Source organism: Chroicocephalus ridibundus, chromosome 1 (assembly GCF_963924245.1).
Source record: "Chroicocephalus ridibundus chromosome 1, bChrRid1.1, whole genome shotgun sequence".
Classification (NCBI taxonomy): Eukaryota; Metazoa; Chordata; class Aves; order Charadriiformes; family Laridae; genus Chroicocephalus; species Chroicocephalus ridibundus.
The window spans coordinates 16326956-16348641 of NC_086284.1; the positions used below are offsets into that span (position 1 = coordinate 16326956).

Here is a 21686-nt window from a genome sequence, read left to right on the forward strand (position 1 = left end):
CTATCCAGATGTTCTAGGGAAGGACAAAATATAGCAGTTGCCACTAAAATGATACAGTTATGTACTAGAATGGGGCCAATGCATACCTTCCAAAAACTAGGATTTGTCAAATACTGTCCTCCAGTTCTTGAAGGAACGTCTCATTATAAATGGGGAGGGGAAGAGGGAGAGAAGCTCTCATACTACTCTAAAGCTACACCCCCAGTGCTGTTGCAAACACAGATGTGGGGGAGAAATTTGTGCAGCCCAGAAAGCCAACTGCATCCTGGGCTGCATCAAAAGAAGCGTGGCCAGCAGGTCAAGGGAGGTGATTCTGCCCCTCTGCTCTGCTCTGGTGAGACCCCACCTGGAGTACTGCGTCCAGCTCTGGAGTCCTCAGCACAAGAAGGACATGGACCTGTTGTAATGGGTCCGGCAGAGGGCCACGAAGATGACCAGAGTGCTGGAGCGCCTCTGCTATGAGGACAGGCTGAGAGAGTTGGGGTTGTTCATCCTGGAGAAGAGAAGGCTCCAGGGAGACCTTATAGCGGCTTTCCAGAACCTAAGGGGGACCTACAGGAAAGATGGGGAGGGACTCTTGATCAGGGATCATAATGATAGGGAGAGGGGTAACGGTTTCAAACTGAAAGAGGGGAGATTTAGATGAGATATTAGGAAGAAATTCTTTACTGTGAGGGTGGTGAGACACTGGAACAGGTTGCCCAGGGAAGTTGTAGATGCCCCGTCCCTGGAAGTGTTCAAGACCAGGCTGGATGGGGCGTTGAGCAGCCTGGTCTGGCGGGAGGTGTCCCTGCCCAGGGCAGGGGGGTAGGAACTAGATGATCTTTAAGGTCCCTTCCAACCCAAACCATTCTACGATTCTATGATAATTATTTTCTTCAAAATTTACTCCCTATCTTTTACTGATATTCTGCAACTGGTTAAGAAAGAACAGTGAAATATCCAAATAATAATGGTATTGCTCAGACAGCTCTCCATGTGGCAAAGAAAAAGAATACATTATGCTCTGCTTAAAAGAAGAAGAGGGACTGAATGAAAAGGGAAGATGTGCAAAACAAATAAGAGGAGAGCTCAGAAACAACTCAGACTCTGCAGATGTGCTGCATCTGTTTGCTTGCCCACTGGGGACACTGAGATAGAGAGATTAAGGCATTTATACGGAGATGGTTAGACAACTAGATCAGATAAGCAAAATGCAGCTAAGTTGACTTAAAGTCTATAGCAACGATAATACTGTAACAAAGGGGTGAATATAATTCACTGTCCATAAATTAAACATTGAACATAATGCCATAAACCAGCTCCTGATCTTATAGCGATGGAGTAAACCCAGAACTGACCTTGCAAAGGATACCCACAATCAAACGAAATTTTAACCTGTTTAAAAGCTGCATGCCACTTCTATTTCAAAGAAAGATAAAACTGGTACTCATACATATACAGCCCATTCCTAATTATATTAACAGAAAAGGTAAACATATGTCCTTGTAGAAATATTGCTGATGTGAAGCTAGAAAGAAGGCAGCAAACATAAAAAGTTGCAAATCAAAATAAATGCGTACCTTAACAGGAACTCTAAGTAAAAGTGAGCTAAAAGCAAAAATAATGTCGCCCAATGGGTATGGCATGTCTGCCTTGTAGTAGTCCTTAAAAATAATCCTGATCTGTAAACTTCACAAGGGAAGATGAAGGCCATAAAGGCCAGCCTCTATGACTTTAAAAAAAATCTCAATTTCTTTTAATTCCATCTCTACATGTAAAAACAAGTAACCAATGAAAGTCACCTCTTCACAAGTAATTCCTCAGTATTGTCATAAAAAATTATGTATGTATGTAAAAAAATACATTTATTAGCAAACATGCTTCTGGCTTTAACATTCACTTTGGAAATACTGAGAAATGGAGTCTCCTAAGTTATTCATAAGACCAGAATTAATGCAGTCACTATTCCTGGCTTCTGATTAAATGCTGTCTTGTAACCTAGTAACACTGGAAATAATGACCAGATGATAATTTTCTCAAATTGAGTCAATGAAGAGAAGGTCTGATATGTCACGTTGCACCATTACTTCCCCAACAGAAATACGCCTAGAGATCCTTCCATGGTTGTGGAGACCATCTTCTTCTGTGTTTGTATGGGACCCTGTACGCAGACAAAGTCCATTTCTAAGGATGGCTTCATTCTCCCTCTTTCACTGTGATAGTTAAGACAGTGATAGATGGTCATAAAGAAACAGTAATTTGCAATTTTAGAATAATGAAAAAAGGAATTGAGAGTGAGGGGGTTTTCTTCAACTCATCCTCACAGATATTAGTGGACAGAATTCATTCAACGTGATGTTAAGCTGTAAATCCTCTGACAGAATTCCATATAGTATACAAGACCACAAAAGTGTATAAAACTGTCTCACTCATCACTGATAACTTATCTTGCTAGAGGCTTCAATACAAAAGACAAGCAAAAGACACCAAGAAAAACCCCCATATTCTTATTGCCAAGATTTAAGACAAGAGTTGTGTAAGAACCCCCAGCAATTCCAAAATGAAACAATTCCTCTTCCCTGTGAATCTAAAACAAATAAAGGACCATTTCTAAAAATTAATCAGAAAATACCTGGGATAGGAAAATAAATAACTAAATAAAAAGCCAAATTAGTAAAGAAAAATGCACACACACACATATTTGTACACCACACAGGTTCAGAAAGCATAAACCATTGAAATGGAGTCACTTGAAGCAGAGAAAAATCTCGTGGAATAGACAGTAGACAACAGTTACTCAGTTAATGCGTAAGTTAAAAAAAAAAAAAAGACATAATTACTTGCGGAAGGAAAAAAAAAGGCAAAAAATAATAAAGAAAGGAAAGAAAAGTATAGAAGGACAGAGAAGCATTAAATGTTAAAGCAGAAAGTTGTCATTGCCACGAGAAAAAAAAAAGAAAAGAAGGATTAAAATCCGGCTGTCTCCCGCGGGTAGCCATTAGCGGCGCCGGGCGGGAGCGCGCACCGCGTCTCGGGATGCGCACGGAGGGGCCGAGGCACAGGGAAAAGGCGGACGGGAACGCGCGGCGCCGCCAGCTCCGGCCGCGCTCCGCACCCGCGCGGGGCCGGGCGCGCAGCGGCCGCGGGGGCGGTGCTGGGGGCGGGGGGCGGCTGCGCGGCCCGCGCGGTGCCGGCGCAGGGGCGGAACGGGGCGGGAAGCGGTGTCGTGTGTTGGAGCGGAGGGATGGCGGGGAAGGGACGAGGGAGGGATGGAGCTGCCGGCGCCGGGGGGGGTTGTTTTCCAGTCAACAGCCGCTGCGGTATAAAGGCGGAGGTTGCGCGGGTGCGGAGCAGGCAGCAGAGGCGGTTCTGCAGGGCGCGGAGGGATGGGAGGGTCGGTCATCACCGCTGGAGGCGAATAAAATGCATTTTAAGGAAAAAAAAAAAATCTAGCTGGAAGGAGGGTGGGAGGGAGAGGATGGGGGCAGAAAGTGGTTTGTGGGGGCAGCGGGTGGCTTGGGTTAGAGGGGAGCGGCACACGAGGGGAGAGCGCTCCTCAGGTCGCCCTTTTGCCTTCACGCTCCAGGGCAGAGGAGTGGGGAAGAGGAGAAAACCGGGGAGGAAGGCGGCGAGGAGGAGGAATGGGGAGGGGGATCCTTGTACGCTTAGGGGTAGGGGAGAGCCGCGGTGTGATGCGGCACACACATCAAAACACACACGCATCAGGCACGCACACCCCACCACATCCAGCCGGGGGCGGGCAGAGCCGCCACCGCCCCCCCGGGAGCGGCCGGGGGAGGTGCCTCGGTCCCCCCCGCCGGGGAGGGGGCACGGCGGGGCCGGGAGGGGCTGGCGGGAGCTGCCGGCGCGGATACCTTCACCTGGGGCTCTTCATCAGTGAGCCAGGCGAGGAGGAGGAGGAGGAGCAGGAGAGGCGGTCGGGTCTGGAGAACTACCGCTGGATGGTTTAAAAAATTAAAAAAAAAAAAAGGGGGAGGAAAAACAAAAAATAAAAAAAAAAAAGCCCCAACTCTGCAATCCTCTGCTCCCCACAGGCTCAGCACCATAAGGGACTGCTATATTTGAGGCTGTCAGGAGGATGGGAGAGAGAGCCTGAGAGTCGGGGCGGGCGAGAGGCGGTGGCACAGCAGCGGTAAGTGTCTTCGCCGTTCCCCCCGCCCAGGCACCGCTTCCCCGGGTCAGGCTGCGGAGTGTGTGCAGGTTATTTGTCGTTAATGTCCATCGCGGCATCTCCGTGAGCGGTCTGCTGTGAAGCCAGCGGTGGTGAGAGAGATCCCGTGTTCGGGCTCCTGCTCCAGGTTTATCTGTTTTGCCTTTTTTGTTGTTGTTGTTGTTGTTGTTTTGAATCCTAACGTTGAAATTGCTGTCATAATTGAGCGGAAAAGTTGAAGCAGAAATTACTGTGATCTGCTGTATATGCTTTCTGTCATTTAACTAGCTAGCAAACTACTGCAGTGAATGAGTTGTGAAGGGAGGTGTGGGGCTTTTAGAACAAATACGTACTCCAGAGAAAGAATGCCTATTTTAATAAGCCAATTTTTTATGCTTTGGGAGAGCTACCGTGCTAATGCTTGAGGGTGAAACAAAATAACCTAGCGTATTGAGTTTATAGTGATGCACTAAAAGTTGTGTTTGTTATGAAGTTCAGAATGGTACTTGGCTTTGGGATAAACAATTATCTCCTGAATTAGAAAAGTACGGTGCCTGGACTGTTCTCCTTTGCTGACAGGCAGAGGAGATGGAATTACATAAAGATGCACTGATTTTTCCTCTCTGATATGAGGACAGTGGATAAGACTATGTGGAATGTCTATGAGCTGGCAAGAAGATGAACTGAGAGTTATATCTGTAACACTGAGCATGAAACCGTGTTTTTAAGATTTTTATCTCAGAGGAAAAATCGGCATTCATTACTGTATCTGTACTTCTTCAGATGTTTAGTTTCATTCCTGTTGAGCACAGAAACTTCATAAAACAGAAGTTACACAAGATGGTGTGATGTGACTGCTCAGGATTAAAGTATTCTACGTGTTGCAATATTTCAGAAATTTAACATAACATTTTTGCAAAGTTTGTTCATTTTTTTAATTTAAAAATTTATACTTTCCTTGAATGACACATTTTCAGTGATGTTTTTTAATGAAGAACCTGATGCCAAATTTTTCTAAGGAGTTACAGCATTCCCCTAGTCTTCAGTGAGCTTTGGATCAGACCTTAAAGTTTGAAACTACAAATAAATTACATGCTCACTGTTAGCCAAAAACTAAGGGGGATTCCTGATAATTAAAATTTGGATGACATTTTCCAATTAATAAAAGCGCAATTAATTATTGCTGAGTTATATTAGAACTCCTTCAGCGGTACTTTATGGCAATCAATATTAACGCAAAATCAGTTCATCGTGATTAATATTATTACAGGGGATATCAAAAGAATTAGCAATAATTGGGCCATTACTTTAAAGTGCTATAAAAATATCTATTAGAATTTGTAAAAATAGATTTTCATAAATTGCCTTTAATTACTCTAGCATTTATCTGCAAAGTTTCAAATAAAAAAACTCCAACAAACAAAAACCCAAACCCTTTTTAAGTGTCTGTCTTGTTGGGAGGGAAGACACTTGTTTACTAGCATGAGGTGTACTAAAAGGAAGACAGAAAACTGGGATGTGAACTATAGTAAGTAACTGAGGAATATTTCATGTACAGTGGCCCTCTGTGGCAATATACTTTTAACTATGTGAATGATTAAGAGATGTGGTTAAGAAGACGAAGTCCTGGAAGACAAAAAATATATAAAAGAAGGAGGATGAAGTGTGACATGTTCTTGAAGGTGATCACAGCTAAATAGTTTTAAAAGTGGACTATTCAACATGCAGTTCTTCTGTTTCATACACTTAGAAAGCAAATGCCCATGGAAAAAGTCAGAACTAGCAGAGCGTGACATAGAAGTGTGAAGATAGCTACAGATGGTCTGGAGACTAAGAGTGCAGATTTTAGGTTTGTTGGTCAATATGAAGCTGAAGGTCATGCGTTGAATTCTAGGTTAAACTGTCAGGGGAAGGGATCTTAATTTCATTTTATAATGAGGGCAGATGTACCAAGAATGAAAACAGAAAATACAAAAACTCTGTGTGGCTGAATTAAAGCTGAGAACTTGGAAGAACGCAGCTTTGAAAACAGATCATGAGGAAAAATATCCTAGCAGCTAAGATAAAAGGTATGATTAAAAACTCTGCTGTTAGGAAATAATAAATGGCAACTTTAAGAAATGCGTAACTTAAAGGACTGTCAGCACAGATTCAATACAGGAAGGTCGTGACTGGCAAATTTGCTTGAGTCCCCTGAATAAGTTGCTGACATGGTAAACTATTGGGGAATCAGTGGTATGATTTATGGGGGTTTCAGAAAATGTCCGGTTCTGTGCTCCACAAAATATTGATTTGGAAAGTAAATTTTGGAAGGAGTGCTGGAATGAATTCAAACCTGACTTCGAGATAGGGACCAGAGGGTGTCAGTAAAGGTAAAGAGCTCTGGATGAAAGGAGGAGGTTAAAAGTATGATGCTTTACGCGACAGGCTGAGATCCAGTTTTCTTTCTTGCTTGTTATGAAGCTGACATGTTAAAAAAAATAACTCTGATTTCCTAGCAATGCAGAAAAAAAATCTGTTCCACTGAACAGATTCAGCACACTGAAAGTTTTCTGATTAGATTAATGATAGGAATATTTATTTTAAGTAATTAATGCAAGTCTTTACTAAAAGCATCGGATACCCCATGTTAAGGATACAAATGCCCAGGGGCTGGCATTGGGCCAGTTGAGGTGATTGGCTCAGTGGCATTGAAAAAAAATTGGTTCTTCTGAATGATTTTGTCTTTCTGCATGTAGCCTGCAACACAGATTTTTAGTTCCTCGGAATTCACTGCGTAGTTTGCCACTGTTGGTCTGCTCCCTCCATATGCTCCTGCGAATCGCTTCTGCGCTGCACTTTCTCTCCGTTGCAGAACCATCTCAATCATTTGAACACTTTCTCGAACTCTAAAATACTAAACTGAAACCCGCCGCAGTTTATACTGCATTCTTAATTCCCGAGAATCAGTGTCAAATGGATATTTGCCTGCTAATACTATATTGATAGGTGTTTCACAAAACTTATTTTCCTCCTTCTGTGCATAGCTTCTCTGATGCTTTTTTCAGGGTCTGTTACACCCTGTATTACTAACTTCTTAGCACTTTACAAGGGAAAAATACTCTCTCGTGAGGTGATGGAGTCCCTACAGAGTTTTATCATCTGAGCAATTCTGATCAATAAGACTACATTAGGGGCCGGTGCCTTTTAAAAGAATTAAGAAATTGTTAAAACTTGTTAAGATAAATACCTTGCGATCTTACTTAAATTTAGGATTTCAAAGCCTCATACTGTGTGTACATGTACATATAGCTGTGTTTATACACACGCATATACTATATATTAGAGTAATGATTCTGCGTCTTTACAAGCTGGAATGGAAGCAACAATAACATTTTCTGGTTAGTGGAAGGAAATGTAATCTGTTTGTTTTTATAATTAATTTCTTGGCTGATTTATGAAAATATCCCGAAGTGTATGAATCATAAGGAAATGTGGTCTTTGCTTATGTGCTGCTTTCTAGAAGGAAGTTCAGGGTGATTTCTCACTGTACTTCATAAAGACCACAAATCAAGCTTTAAGTGTTGCAAGTGGATGTATAACAAGGGAATATGATGTCAGATTCTGTATGCTGTGAATGCAACAAAACATTAGAATTACCATCCATGGTAACCAGCTGATGTTCTTGATCACACATGCCCATACTTACTCTGCGGAGGCATCCATTCAGACTAGCTCTTAAGCTTACAGAGCCATGAGGTTATGTCAGAATGACAGAGTAATTCGTGCTGTCATGTAGTAGTTACTAACACCATAGTTCACCTCTTTACATCTCCTTCGGGACCAAACTTACATGTCAGTCTTGGGAAAAATTGATAAATCTTCTCCGTTCCCATACCTAGAAATAGAAAATGCATCAAACTCTTTCCATCCATCAGAAACCTCTTTTGGGAGTTTCCTTTTTCAGTTTGCTCTTAAAAGTTTTATTGTAAATGGTGTTAAAATACGATGATATCTTTGGAGAACCTTCTGCTGCTGTAACTAAAAGCAGACAAACATTGAAGGTAGTTCATCGCAGTTACCGAGAGGGGTTAAGGATGACAGCTTTCCATTCAACATACAGGAGTGTGGCTTCAGTCTCCTTGAGAGTGAGAAATGCTCAGTTGTCAATAGCCAGAAGTTCAAGATTTACTATATATCCAATGGGACTTCTAGCCTGCAAATCATTTTGATCAAGACTAAATGTACGACTTTGTAATTGGTGTAGACATAGTATCACCTCAGTCTTTTTGGTGTCTTCCCTTACCAAATAGCATCGCTTTGCAAGAATTCACAAACCCCATTTTATTTTTATTGGTTTTATAGTCTTCATTAAGTATGTGAGGAACATTGCCCCGTGGCTGTAACATTCCTGCTATAGGTTGTAACGAACCTGCTGTACGTTGTAACGAACCTGCTGTAGCAGTGCATTCAACCAAGAGCAGTAGCTACACAGATGGGCAGGTAAATGAAAAAGACTTTGTGGTCATGGTATTATTTTGAGAAGACATTCAGGCACTAAACTTGGAAAGTTGTAGTTCTTGCTTAGCCATAAAAAGACATAGCCAGAAGATGTGTTTGTTGCAATAATCACCCGCAAAATGTGCTCTCAAAACTAAGTAGAAATTGGCAAGGAGCTAAACAGAAATTTACTTTTGGAAAAAATGATTAATTATTACCTGTTTAAGTACACAGGCGTTATCTTTTCTGAAAGATGACCAGTTACCCCCATTAGCTTACTCCACAGGCTTTCATATGCTGTCTACTCTCAGTTATTTGCGGGTCTCCACATAGACCTGGAGCGTAATGAACAAAACCGCATGAAAATGAGTAAACAAAGTCACAGTGTATATTTCACCTTTTCTTCTGAGATGGTTCTCACAGAGAACATCTTAGAAAAGTTAAGTATTATAGTCACTCAAATAAGTGATTCTGGACACCCTGGAACACTTTTGTGACGTTCAGCACCGTTGGTCTGGCAGAGTCGTATTACCGTGTTCGTATTGTTCGTAGTGTTCGTATTACTGTGATGTAACCAGGGTTATTCATTTATCTTTATATTTATTCTTGTGATGGCTTGGACAGGGGACAGGATGGACAGATTCTGAAAAGGATGGAATGGAAAATACTGAAAATTTCATGAGCTGCCTTGTTCCTGTATAGGAATTTCAGTATGCCTAGCATGCAAAAACGTGGTTGTATTCCAAACAAGCATCTGAAGTTCTGGACGTAGAGGCAAATTAAAATTCCATTCCATTTGTTTTTCTGTGCTTAGCAATTTCTTTTCCACAAGCATTCACTGCCTGGAATGTTATCGTTATACAGCCCACTTTCTGAACCAAATTAATGATCCTAAACTTAGTATCTAAAGTTGCACATATACACTTTCAAAGATGAAAAAAATATCAAATATAGTTCTGTACCTACTATTTAAGTTGCTTTGATGCACAGTTCACCAATTCTATATATAAATTGTAGATTTTTCTATTATGGCATAATATGTAGGTACACCTGGGAAGACCTTATTGCAGCCTTTCAGTATTTAAAGGGGGCTTATAAGAAAGATGGGGACAGATTTTTAGCAGGGCTTGTTGCGAGGGGTTATGGTTTGAGAGTAAGAGGGTAGATTTAGACTAGATATAAGGAAGAATTTTTTTATGCTGAGGGTGATGAAACACTGGAACAGGTTGCCCAGAGAGGTGGTAGATGCCCCATCCCTGGAAACATTCAAGGTCGGGTTGGACCTTGCTCATAGCCACCTGATCTAGTTGAAGATGTCCCTGCTCATTGCAGGGGGGTTGGACTAGGTGACCTTTAAAGGCCCCTTCCACCGCAAACTGTTCTATGATTCTATGATCTTTTTATATGTATTTGCAAAAATGCAGATGCCACTTTAAAATGAAGTTGCCCCAACTGTCTAATCCACATCACAAGTCCGTACTAAATAGTATTTAGATTAGAACTATGATTGTCATAGGAGATTTGTTTTTTTATTAGAAAGTCCTTTTGACTCCAGTATAAACCTTATCATTATTATCATCATCGTCGCAACTAGGCACTATAATCATAAATCAAGTTTCCATTGTACTAGGAGCTGTAAGCACAAAATGGTGCTTGAATCAAAGAACGTATGGCTTAACTCAAGAGCTCTTCCCTTTTTGCTGTTATTTGTGACCTTTGAAAAGCTTACATCTAAGGGAAGACATCTGTGTTTCACAGCCATGCTACCATGATCATGTACGGATTTCTTCAAGATCACCTCCCACACCAGAACAAAACCCAAGATATGATCTGCAATGCTATGACGTGTAATGAGCACACATACATGTTGTAAAATGTCTTGCAAATTTGTTTGAAGACTGTACCAGCAGTCCACAATTACTTCTGAAATGTGTACATTTTAGATCTCTTTTCTAAATTCGTTCTTCAGCTATCCAAAATCTCACGCAGGTCAAATCTTATTAAAAACAAGTATATGGACTTTCACATGAGATTCTACAAGAAGATAAGTTCTCCTTATAAAAACTTTGGTTTTGTCAATACAAAAATAATGAGTGAAAGAAACCAAATAATCTACTCATTCCTGTGCCATGGCCTTAGTCTTTGCATTTTGACTTCTGCAGATCTGAGGTGAAACAAGTTCTTGATTTCTCAGTCTCAGGCTATGGAAGATACTCAAAATGTTCTTACTCCACTGTAACATATGCAATGTCATGTATTATTGCTTACATAAAACTGAGCTCAGGGAATCTGGGAATAAAGCCATGACTTCTCTGATGCCATAGCATCTCTTTGATGTGTGTGTGCACAGCTTCTCAGCTCAAAACCAGTTTTGTAGTGTTTCCTCTGTCTGGACTTTGCGGATGCAGGCTGGACATTGAAATAGCTTTAGGCTGAGAAAGACTGACTGTTACATGGTTTTGAGAAGAGGCATAATTGAAAACATAGAACAGATCAGATAACGAGGGAGGATAATTTATTAAGAGGACCATCAGCACACAAAGAGATAATTTAGAAAACATGATATATAGCTGAAATGTCTGCAGTCTTGTTTTCCCCCTTGCATATCACAACTGACTGATTGCTAACACCTAAGTATTTATTTGCCTTATCAATCACTTTGTGCCTGAGTCATTCGCTGATGGGCATAATCCTGAGTTTGTGACTTCACAAGGCATCTCTGGAGGAAATTTGAATGTCATCAGCAACGAATTGAGACATTACTGAAGGCATCAGGTAGGAGGAGGATGTTTGCACAGGGGGCATATTAATCAACAACAGGAGAAAATATGCAGCATCAAAGTAGCATAATTCGGTTGAATTTGGATTAAATTCATGCATATTTTCTGAAAAGCAAAAGCAAGACAGACTGGTTGATCAAGCCCTGCAAAAAGCAAAGCCCTTTTCTAGAAAATAAATAAGAAAGATTGAGCAAGTTAAGAAGCATTAAATGTATGGGAGTACTAAAGATTATACCCTTAAAAGGTCATTTACCACCAGAAGTTACTTGTTCAAAATTTCTGTTATGTCTGTACGTTTTCAGTAAATATCCGTAAGTTACTATCAAGATTTCTTTTCTGTCAAGCTTTGCAAAATAGTTCTTTTGAAAGAGCATGACTTCAGTTGTAAAGGCAATTAATAAAGAAATGTAAAGGAATTTGCTGAGGATTTCTTTCAAAGCTTACAAAAATATCTTGACGCATTGAAACAATGTGTGCATGATTATATAGGATTATAGGATCTGTAAACAAGAATCAAGTATGAGAGAAAAAGAGACGTATCATAGTCTTTGGTTATTTTGCTTCAACAGAAAATGATGACACGACTTCATATGTGATGTTCCATATCAAATAAAAGCTGGCACGTAAGAGTATTATCAGTTGAACAATTTTAGTATTTACTGAAAATATTGTCTATTTCGGCAACTCTGTGCTAGTTTCATGTGTTATCTAAGATTTCAGAAAAGACGCAGGCTGCTTCGTGGAGACTGGTTTAAATTTCAAAGCATGTGGATTATGAGAAACCTCCCCAAAAAATGGAGGTTTGTAATGGACACGCTTGCCTTTTGCAACCTACAGGAGTGTAACTCGGCAGCTTAGGGGATCCCACGTATTTCTCTAAAAACTACCTGTAGGTGGTATAATAAGATCTGGAATACTTTGTCAGTGGAAGAAACAGACTGTAAACAGCTATATGCAAGGCAGTCATTTTGGACTTTTTGTTATTATTTCTGGTTTTAGTATAGTATTGTGATGAGGTAACAGAACAAAGCAAAAGCAAAGGTTTACCTTTTATTGGGCCTAATCTTGTTCTTTGAAGTGGCAGAGAAAAACTCCGTCTGTTAATTTGAAAATAAAAACTAAACCAAACAAAACTAACTTCCAGGACCAAGCACACTGGGTATAGAGTTATTTTACTTCTTTATGCCATACAACAGATTTTAAGACACCTCCAAGACATAGGAAGAAATCCTTTTTCCTTGTTTTAGAAAACAGCCCAACGGTTCAGTCAATAGAAACTTTTGCAGACTATGCACAGAAGGTCCTATCACAGGAAGTTTTTGTTGCTCTCTATTAATTTTTATTTTGAATTTATTAGTTACAAGTGTATAAACATAGGATTGGATTTTGTGACTTCAGTTATAATTTTTTTCTCTCTAATGCAGTCTATTTTATTGCCATTTTCCTTTGATTTCCTCATCACCTGAGATTTTCCCACATGTTGGCTGGCATGAAATTAGTTTTCTTAATTTGTATGCTTGATTTGCCTTTTCTGTAATTTGGATTTTATTGCCAATGTCAGACAAAGAAGAAGGAGATGAGGGAAGTATTGAGAACACAACCCTTCATCACTCCCATTGCCATGTATAAAGGCAGCAAATAAATGTATTTTGTTAATGCAGTAAAGTCAGAGTCCTTGTGGCTTGAGAGACATTAAAGAGACTCTCTAGCATTCCAAGGACTGCCAAATTAGGTGATGCTGAGGGAAAAGAAAGAAAAAAGAAATAAGAAAAAAGCACTTCCACATAAAATTCACACCGCATTTAACAACCTTAAGAGAAAAACACTTATCCAAAGCTGAAAGCACAGGTCACTACAGCTTGAGTTGAAGAGCCAGGCTTTCCACTGAGAGGCTGTAAACATGGGCTGGGTAGTACAGAACTGTGGGGACTGTGCAGGGATGAATCCCCCTTTCTCTGCTCCATACTAAGTGAGGGGAAGAAGGGGAGAGTCCACATAAATTATTCCTCTTCTGTGTCCCGGCCCTGCGCCTGCAAATGGGCAATCCCTCTTGGGAATACGGAGGGTCACACAACACGCGCACAGAGCACTGGTCTGGCTTATTGAGGTTTTTTGATATACTGGGTAGAGGCTGTCACCTGAGCACCACTGGGAATCAGAGGTGTCGTACCTACCATCCTGTCAAGTTAGATTTCTCCTAAAAATACCTTAGTGATCCTTATGACATGTTCTGGGTATAGAGTAGTTCTTTTACAGGCATATTTCTTCTTACCCAAAGCATGCATTTAAAGAGTATGTCCTTAAATATAAAGAAAGGGGGCACTTGGAAGTCCGTCGGCCACTAGCAACTGCTGTTTTCTTTAACAGTTTATTCATATCTTTTATGCTTCTTCCAGTTCTCTTTCCTCATCGCTGCGACATGGGCATACCCTCACATTTTCCCTTGTCGCAGTTGTGATCGGGCTTTTGTGGCTAATCCTTACTCAAAAGGACTCAAAACCACCCCGAGCCAAATTCCGTGCTGGCGTAAGCAAGTGCTGCAACATTAAATTCGGGGGAGTCCTGCCTGCTCGTGTTAGGGTGGCTCCCCCGCCTTGAATTTACCTGCAGCCCTCAGCCCGTGCTGCCCTGTGAACCATATTTTGCCACTGACAGTGATTGAGGAATTCTGGGCTGGATTTTAAATCTGCGACCAAATGTATTCTGGCTTTGCTCGCAGCAAGCAGAGCTGCACAAAAATTACCCATTTTTGTTCTGTAAGTGTCCATCTGCAGCAATGATGATTTTCTGCCTAAATATTTTATTCTTCTGTGAATGTGCAAAAATGTGGATTTTTATATATATTTTTTTTTCCCCCTGCCAGTTCTGCTGACAAGCACAACTTTTTCATACAGCTCTATAATTAGGCTCCAGAGTCCTGTGGAGACACACAGCAGAGTGGTAGGCTTTATATTCTGCAACACTCAAAAGTTGCAGTTCACAGGCATGTGCGCTTACATCTATCCCATCTCTTTGCAGGCTGTAACTCGTCTTTTCCATTCCCTTTGGATCTGTCCCCCTGTGTCTAACAAAAATGAGAATTTTGAGTGTTTCTGGTCCTAAACTGCAAATCAGCACTCAACCACTGCGTGAGACTTTTTGACAGAATGGAACAGACTTTCAGGTCATCATTGAAGATCCCAGCTCAGGACTCTTGCGTTGCTTCAGGTTGTGCAATGAAACTATCGAACTTTCTATCAAAATATGTAACTCTCAGGTTTTTTTGCTCCGTTCCTTTCAGCATGAATGTGAATTTTTGTTGTGATTTCCATCACTGTGCACTGTTCCTGATCACAAAGTCCATTGATGACTATTTATATAATATTCCTACAGCAAATATAAATCTAGTTGTAAAGAAATAGACCACTGGTAGAACTTGTATGTGGATTATGATATATTGCTATTGCATGACCTGTGGGGAAACCTTCCATTTTCCTTTAAAATAACCTCCAAACTAACCTGTTTTGAAGCTTGCTATTTTAGAGACCATGCGTCTTTTCTACTTGAGTCCACAGATAACCTCAAACAACAGTAAATTAGTAAGAATAGTTGTACCTCCTAAAGACGGTTAACATCTGAGGTTTCAGGACTAGTAAACGTCTGTCCAAACCATCTGGAAATATAGACTGATATGATTTGTTTAGCTTTGTATTAGCACAATTTGGGGAAAAAGGTTTTCATGTTATCGTACGGCTAATGAGAGTTACGGCTTATTCTTTGGCAGTTACCAGCAGAGAGGAACATTTCCTATCCTTAGCTCATTTTTAGAGGCTTAATTAATAATGTAGACAGTTGAGTCTGCCTGCTTGGACTAAAATAATTAGCAGAGAGTAAACAAACACTCCACATTTCACTTTATGAATGGTGTGGTGCCACTTTAAATATTTAATGTTTTGATTGGAGTGACCAATCAATTCTTGCAGGGTGCCAGGTTACAGCTACAGTCCGGGCAGTGAAGCTGAGTGGTGAGCAAAGGTGGGCTCCCATAACTGCTGCCCACCCCCAAGGGTGGCAGGAGATGGAAGAAGACCTAAAAATAATGTTAAAAAGGAGGGTAGGAAAATGTAGAAGCTGTCGGAAAAGAAAAGGTAAAAAAAAAACAGTCAGGAGAGGGAGCTGATAGAAAGCAGTTTAATGCAGCTCAATGACTAACTGATTAGTTAGATCTCCATACAAGGTCCTATAGGAGGCAAGCGTCTCATTCACATTTAAATCTCAGGTGCTGACTTGTTCTCATCCCTTTGTATATTCAGGGCAAGAAAAACTAAAAGACATCCCTCTTAGTCAAATGTACTGGCTTTTTCTCATAAATATTGATGGTCTGGGGAAGAGAAAACGCCCTGCCCACAGAGCAGACAAAGCTTATGTGTTGAGTGTGCTGAAAACCAGCAGTGACTGCAGTTTTGACTTCAGGAAATGTGTATGCAATGTTCTGAGAAATTCCATACACAATCTTAAACTGAACATACGCTTAAACAACCGTAACTGCAATTTAGTTAAACTTAGGTGAGGTCCTGGACAAGTACCTTTAAGAAGGGAATGATAACTACACCTGATCTTTACTTCATGGCATGGAATAGTACTTTTGGAATTACAGCCATTTTATATTTCTATCCAAAATATTCAAAAACCATACTCCTTAACCTTAAAAATCTCTTCACTTCTATAGTCTATGTCTTGTAAACCCAAATACTTCTTTTCTATCAGTTTTTTTCTTTCTTACTTTCAAAATCTCAAAAACATTGACTATCTGATAAATACACCATAAGCTAATTTTAAACAAGCTGTTTGATTTAGTCAAATGTAGTTCACATTCAACAGCATAAAATATTCAGAAAATCAAGTTCCTATTTATATTTTTTTTTGCTGGAGACTAGCTGAGAGCACAGCCAGTGCCGAGTGAAGCCGGTGAATAATATTATTTTCTGGGTGGTGCACCACTCCGAAAGACGTCCAGAAGGTTCACTCACTGTGCCCACTTCGGTGAATTGGCTCTATTACTGCAGCCCACGATGAGGCTCCTGAGCTGTAACTCAGGGTGGTTTTCCCCTCCAACTCTTCTATTAATCATGATTTTACTTAGGAGAGAGCCTTGCTTGATTTTCATATTTCATACTGAATTTGCAGGGTTGACAGAAAACCCACAAAAATATCTGCTAACCTGTTGTGCTTGGTACGAGAGCCACGGCGCAATGATTAATACAGAAGCCCACCATGCCATTTGTGTGTGGTTGTTTTTTAGGGAAAAGCTCAAGCTTCGGTTGTGTTTTTCAGTAGAGCCTGCTGCCTTCAGCATTTTAAAGACCGTGCTGCAAGTCTTTTGCCATTTGAGTTGGAGAAGTTTCCTGGAAGTGTGCTCTTCAGCAACCGGGGGCTTTGTCTGGGCAGGGATACAGACTCTGGCGTGTGGGAAACAGGCTCCATCTCGTCCTCGTGCTGGGGTGGGAGGCTTTTCACCTGTCAGTGACACACCAGTATGACAGCACTGAAACAGTAGAGGTGTGTGGCACTGTCACTATTTTTTTTTTCGTCTTTTGGAAACAATCAACCAAACACCACAATCATCTGGGAAAAATGGAGAGTTATTAGGAGCTTCCATATGAAGTGATTTGATTTATTTTCTTTTTTTATAATAATCTTTGATGAAATTATTTGGATGCTTATTTGTTAGTGAAAATCCAAAGACTGATGTGAAAAAAATAAACATTTTATTTTGTTCAAGTATTTTATTTCTTTCCCATTGTTTTTCTTCTCTAAATTAAAAATAATTCTGTTGTATACGTTGAAAATAATGTTCCATTCCCAACTGGGATTTTATTACTGATTGGCACAAAACTGAAAATCTATTTTTAATGCAGTTCATCTATTTCACTACCAGTGGTTCTGAGCAACCAGGCACCTCATTTTCACAGTATGTCCATTCTCCCCTCTGTGAAAACTAGTGCAAGCATAAGGGAAGGGGTCAGTTGCCTTTTCATCTGCTCTTCATGGCTTTTTCTGTGACACAGAAACCTCTAAAACTGGCAGCAAAAAGCAGTTTGAACAGATCACTTTGTTGCCAAGGTAATAAAATCCATGAGCTTTCAGAATAAGCAGATATCTTGTATGATATTTAATGTTCGTGGCTGACTAAGGAAAAAAGGTGACAGCTTTTCGTAACGGATAAGGTGCCCATCTTTTGGAATAGCAATTCGCAACATTTGGGCAATTTGCAGAGCCTCGACTAGATGAAGTGTGAACCAAGGAGGGGAGAAAATGATCTTTAAGTACCAAAGATGGCCAAACCCAATGCATTTGTATCCCAAACAGTAATTTCAAATGTATGTATGTATGAGTGCACAGGGAAAGCTGATCTGTTTTTGAGAATTGCGGGTAAAATTCAGAAGACTTTGGACTGTGGGTGTCACCTGGGATTCCTGAGAGGTGTCCTACTGTCCTCAGTACGGGAGGCTGCGCAGCGAGGAAGCAGTCAGTTTGCAAGCACTCAGTCTCAGTTGGGATTTTGTTTGTGTTTTTGTAACCTCTGCTACCAGTGTATAAAAATCTGACTTGAACTTTTGATTAATATGTTTTTTACTGCTCCATTAAGCTTGTCTGGTTTACTAGCAGCGTGGGGAAATTCACAAATATAACGGGTTTTTTTTCCACTCTCCAAATACAAATAAACTGGTTTGTGCGGGCATCCTCAAGGATCTGCGTCCTGAAATACATTTATGGAAGTTAACGTTCAGGGGATATTTCTGGGAAAATTGAAGTAAGTCATGTCAGGGCTTATATTGCCAAGGTGCTGACTTTGGGGGGAAAGAATTTATTTTAGTGGACACAAAATATCCCTCCAGGCAGAGGAAAAAGATAGCCCAGGGCTTTGGGCAGAGTCCACCTGCCTTGCTCATGAAACCTCCATGTTTGCAGCCTGTCCACTGTGGGGCTGTGAGTGAGTTTTCCCCTTGGAACCGAAGTTTTATGAGAGGAATTCACAGTACAACAAATAGTGATGATCTTTGTTAACTCTCATCTACCTCGTTTGTCAAGATGATGAATCTGTATACGTTCAAGGTTTTAAAAGATAATGTGGTTTGCTACTGGCTCTAATGGGGATTTTTTTTTTCTTTTTTTCTTTAATAACATGAAATTTTGCTGTTCAGCGTCATTTTATTTTCTTATGCTCATTTTTTGTGTAAACGATGTGTTGCCATTTGGTCACACACACGCTGTTTTGCTGCAGAAGCTGTTCATCAAAGTGGTGACATTTCATTTTAGGACATGTTTGGAAAACAGATCTTGTTGTTGTGGCGCTTTGACTTGGGAAATGCCGTATAGTGTCTGTGAAGGCTCTGTGCAGTCACAGGAGTGGCAGAAGTTTGCTTAAGCTCAAATTTCCAGACACTTTACAATGAAAATTAGCCACTTTCCCTCAACCTTCTCTCGCGCTGAAATGAGGCCTGTGTAATGCAGGCAAAGTTAAAACAAATTAAAGGGAGCACTTCCTCACACAGCGTGAAGCCAGCCTGAGGAGTACGCTCACATAGTTCATAGATTTGATTTTTAAAAGGGCTGGGTAATTTTATGACCAATAATAACATTTTTAGTTATGCATGCTAAGTTAGGTATAATTGGATTTCCTGCTTCACAGCATCAGCTGCGGGGCCACTGCATCACTGCCGGCGCCGGGGAGGGATGGATGTACACACGCACACACACACATGCACACACACACACACACGCACACACGTGTTCGCAGCCGCGCACACCCCTCCTGGACGCAGCAGCGAACTCTTGGCCATATGCGCTGGGGAATATTCTGAATCATTGTGCATAAGCCACTGGCTCTGAATAGTTAAGGCCAACATCTACATGTCAGCGAGAGCTGCGCAGGGTGACTGCGGTAGTTACGATGTGTGTGGAGCGTGTGAAAACTGCGGGCACTTCGTCCGTTTTGCAAATGTCAGCAAGCCTGGGCCCAGCTGCAGGAGGAAGAGAATGTGTCAAAGCATCAGCTCTCAATATTCAAAGGGCTCCAGGGAATAAGAAAAGCTCTGCAAGCCTCAGTCAGTACCAGGGTGCCGGTTGTTGGCCGCAGACGCAGTCACTAAGACGCGATTGCTAGTTTAGTCAACACATCTTTCACCCTCCCGTCATGGGCATTTCGGAAATCAACAGAAATAAAGAATAGGAGACCATAGCATGGTTGCTACTTTTTAAGTATTTCCTTTTACTGAAAGTATAGGTGAAAATTAAAAATTGATTTGAAAATTCAGAGGATAATTACTGCAGAGAAAGTCCAGGCTATGAGTATGATGAAGTAGTGTGCTGGGCCTCTTTTAATTTTACTATTTTTCCTAGCGTGCTGTATGTTATCAACACTGGAATGTGAATCTATGGAAGAATGGACTAATTAATAAGTTTATTAAAGGTACCATATATCACTATCAGCACTTTCAGCTACCAGAACGGGATCCAGAAACCTTTTCTAGCACTTAGATTCACTGTGCAGAGCAGGAGGAGAGCTGGGCATCAGCAAGAAGCCAATTAAAATCTGTATGTTCAGCGTGTAGATGCCTACAGCATGCCAAAGGCAAACAATGATGACAGGGACAAACCCGATATCCCACTGGGAGCACCAGAATTTGACCCGGTCATTCACAATGCGTATCGCTGAACCACTTCTTTAGAGACTTATGTTTTTAAAATAAAAGTATAACACTCATTCTGTTAAAATATATGTTTCATTACTGGAACATCTCTCTGATTAGAGCCATGCCCCAAGTCTGAGTCGTGGGTTCGGTTTCGTGAGGAGCTGGGGGGGATGAAAATGCGGAGGTACGTTGGCGTGGCATGGTTAGTGCTCCCTGATTGTGCAGAAGGGAATTAGATGCTCGCTGCTGGACGGAGACAGAGCACATGCCAGAGGATACTTCATTGCTGCTAATAATTGTATCACTGAGAAGGAGTCCTCAGTTCTGCTGCCAGGACCACATCTGCTAAACAGAAAATAATGAAACAGCCAGCAGTGGATCCGAGCACTCCATCCTGAACCTTAAGTCTCTACGGTCCCACCCTGTTTGCGTCAGTTTATCTGCAATTCCTGCTCCGTTCGCTTTAGGACTAATAAGGAAAGATGTGGGAAACGGCAGTTCTGTCCTCTAACAAATTAGCCTCTTGCAGATCACCTCGTCCCTTGCCAGCCTGCCTACGCTCTGTTGTAAACTGTGATTGTCATAACTGGAAAACTACAGCTAGGAGCATCCCCTTTTAGTGACAGTCTATCCCCCTTACACAGTGGGAATTTGTTCAGAATTCCACGATAAACGCAAACTACACCAGGAGGTTCAGATTGATAAAGTATACATTATCTTGCTTAAAAATATTAAAGCAAATAATGATTTGGATCATGCAGGTGATGTTTAAATAATCTGAAGAGTTGTAGACAAGAAGAAGGCAGAAGTATAATTATAGAAGAGCCAAAGAGAATTTTACGTTGATGAAAAGCAACACTGATAGACTTGACTTCAAGAATTATTTGACTATACATGATGAAACTATTAAAAGTATGTTAAATGGAAAGAAGTAGGTCAGCCTATTTTATAGCAAGAGAATACCAAGGGAATCCAGAGAGAAGAGGAAAAAGAAGAAAAAAAAAAAAAGAAAAAAGGATCTGTATCATTTTCTCTGGCCAAGTTTCTGACTAGTCACGTTGAGAGTATTGGGGGGTCACAGGAAAAGCTCTCCCATGTTCTGTGAATGAGTAAGGCAAAATTGGTCACTGTGTATTTTTCCTCAAAGAGTACAAATCACCTCAAAGAGCACGGGGAGAAGACAAATATAGCCAGAGCTCCCTGCTGCCTGAATACTAGCTTTTTAACCTGGCTGGCCAAGCTGGTGAGGTAATTTTGGCCCCCTTCATTGGGATGCAGCGATTTATCTGTTCCCAAGTTGCCACCTCTGGGTAGCTACGAAAAGACCAACAGGAAAAAAAAAACATTAGCAGAGGTGAAAGGGAAATCTTCCTCCATTTCTCCACAAATCTGAAATAGAAAAACTACATTCTTACCCTTGAGCATTCTTACCCTTTTATATATAAAAGGCTGCACTTTAAATAGTCACTGGTGATCTAAAACTAAAAATTCTTATGTCAAGACAGTCTGGTTTGGGTTTTAAGTAAATTTTTAACATAGAATTTTGAAGGAAACAAAAATTTAAAAATAAGCTTTAAAATTTTATCTTTTTAGGATATA

The 21686-nt window shown here is 40.8% G+C and overlaps 1 protein-coding gene across 6 annotated transcripts in view; it reads left to right on the plus strand.

Annotated features, from left to right (window-relative positions):
• Positions 1-3518: 3518 nt before the first annotated feature.
• CNTN5 (contactin 5) overlaps positions 3519-21686 on the plus strand; it is a 664123-nt gene continuing 645955 nt past the window's right edge. For 2 of the 6 annotated variants that reach the window (XM_063329812.1, XM_063329786.1), the window contains exon 1: positions 3520-4135. The gene's annotated coding sequence lies outside the window, so the exon portion shown is untranslated. The other 4 variants (XM_063329769.1, XM_063329804.1, XM_063329777.1 and 1 more) reach the window with 4 other exon arrangements.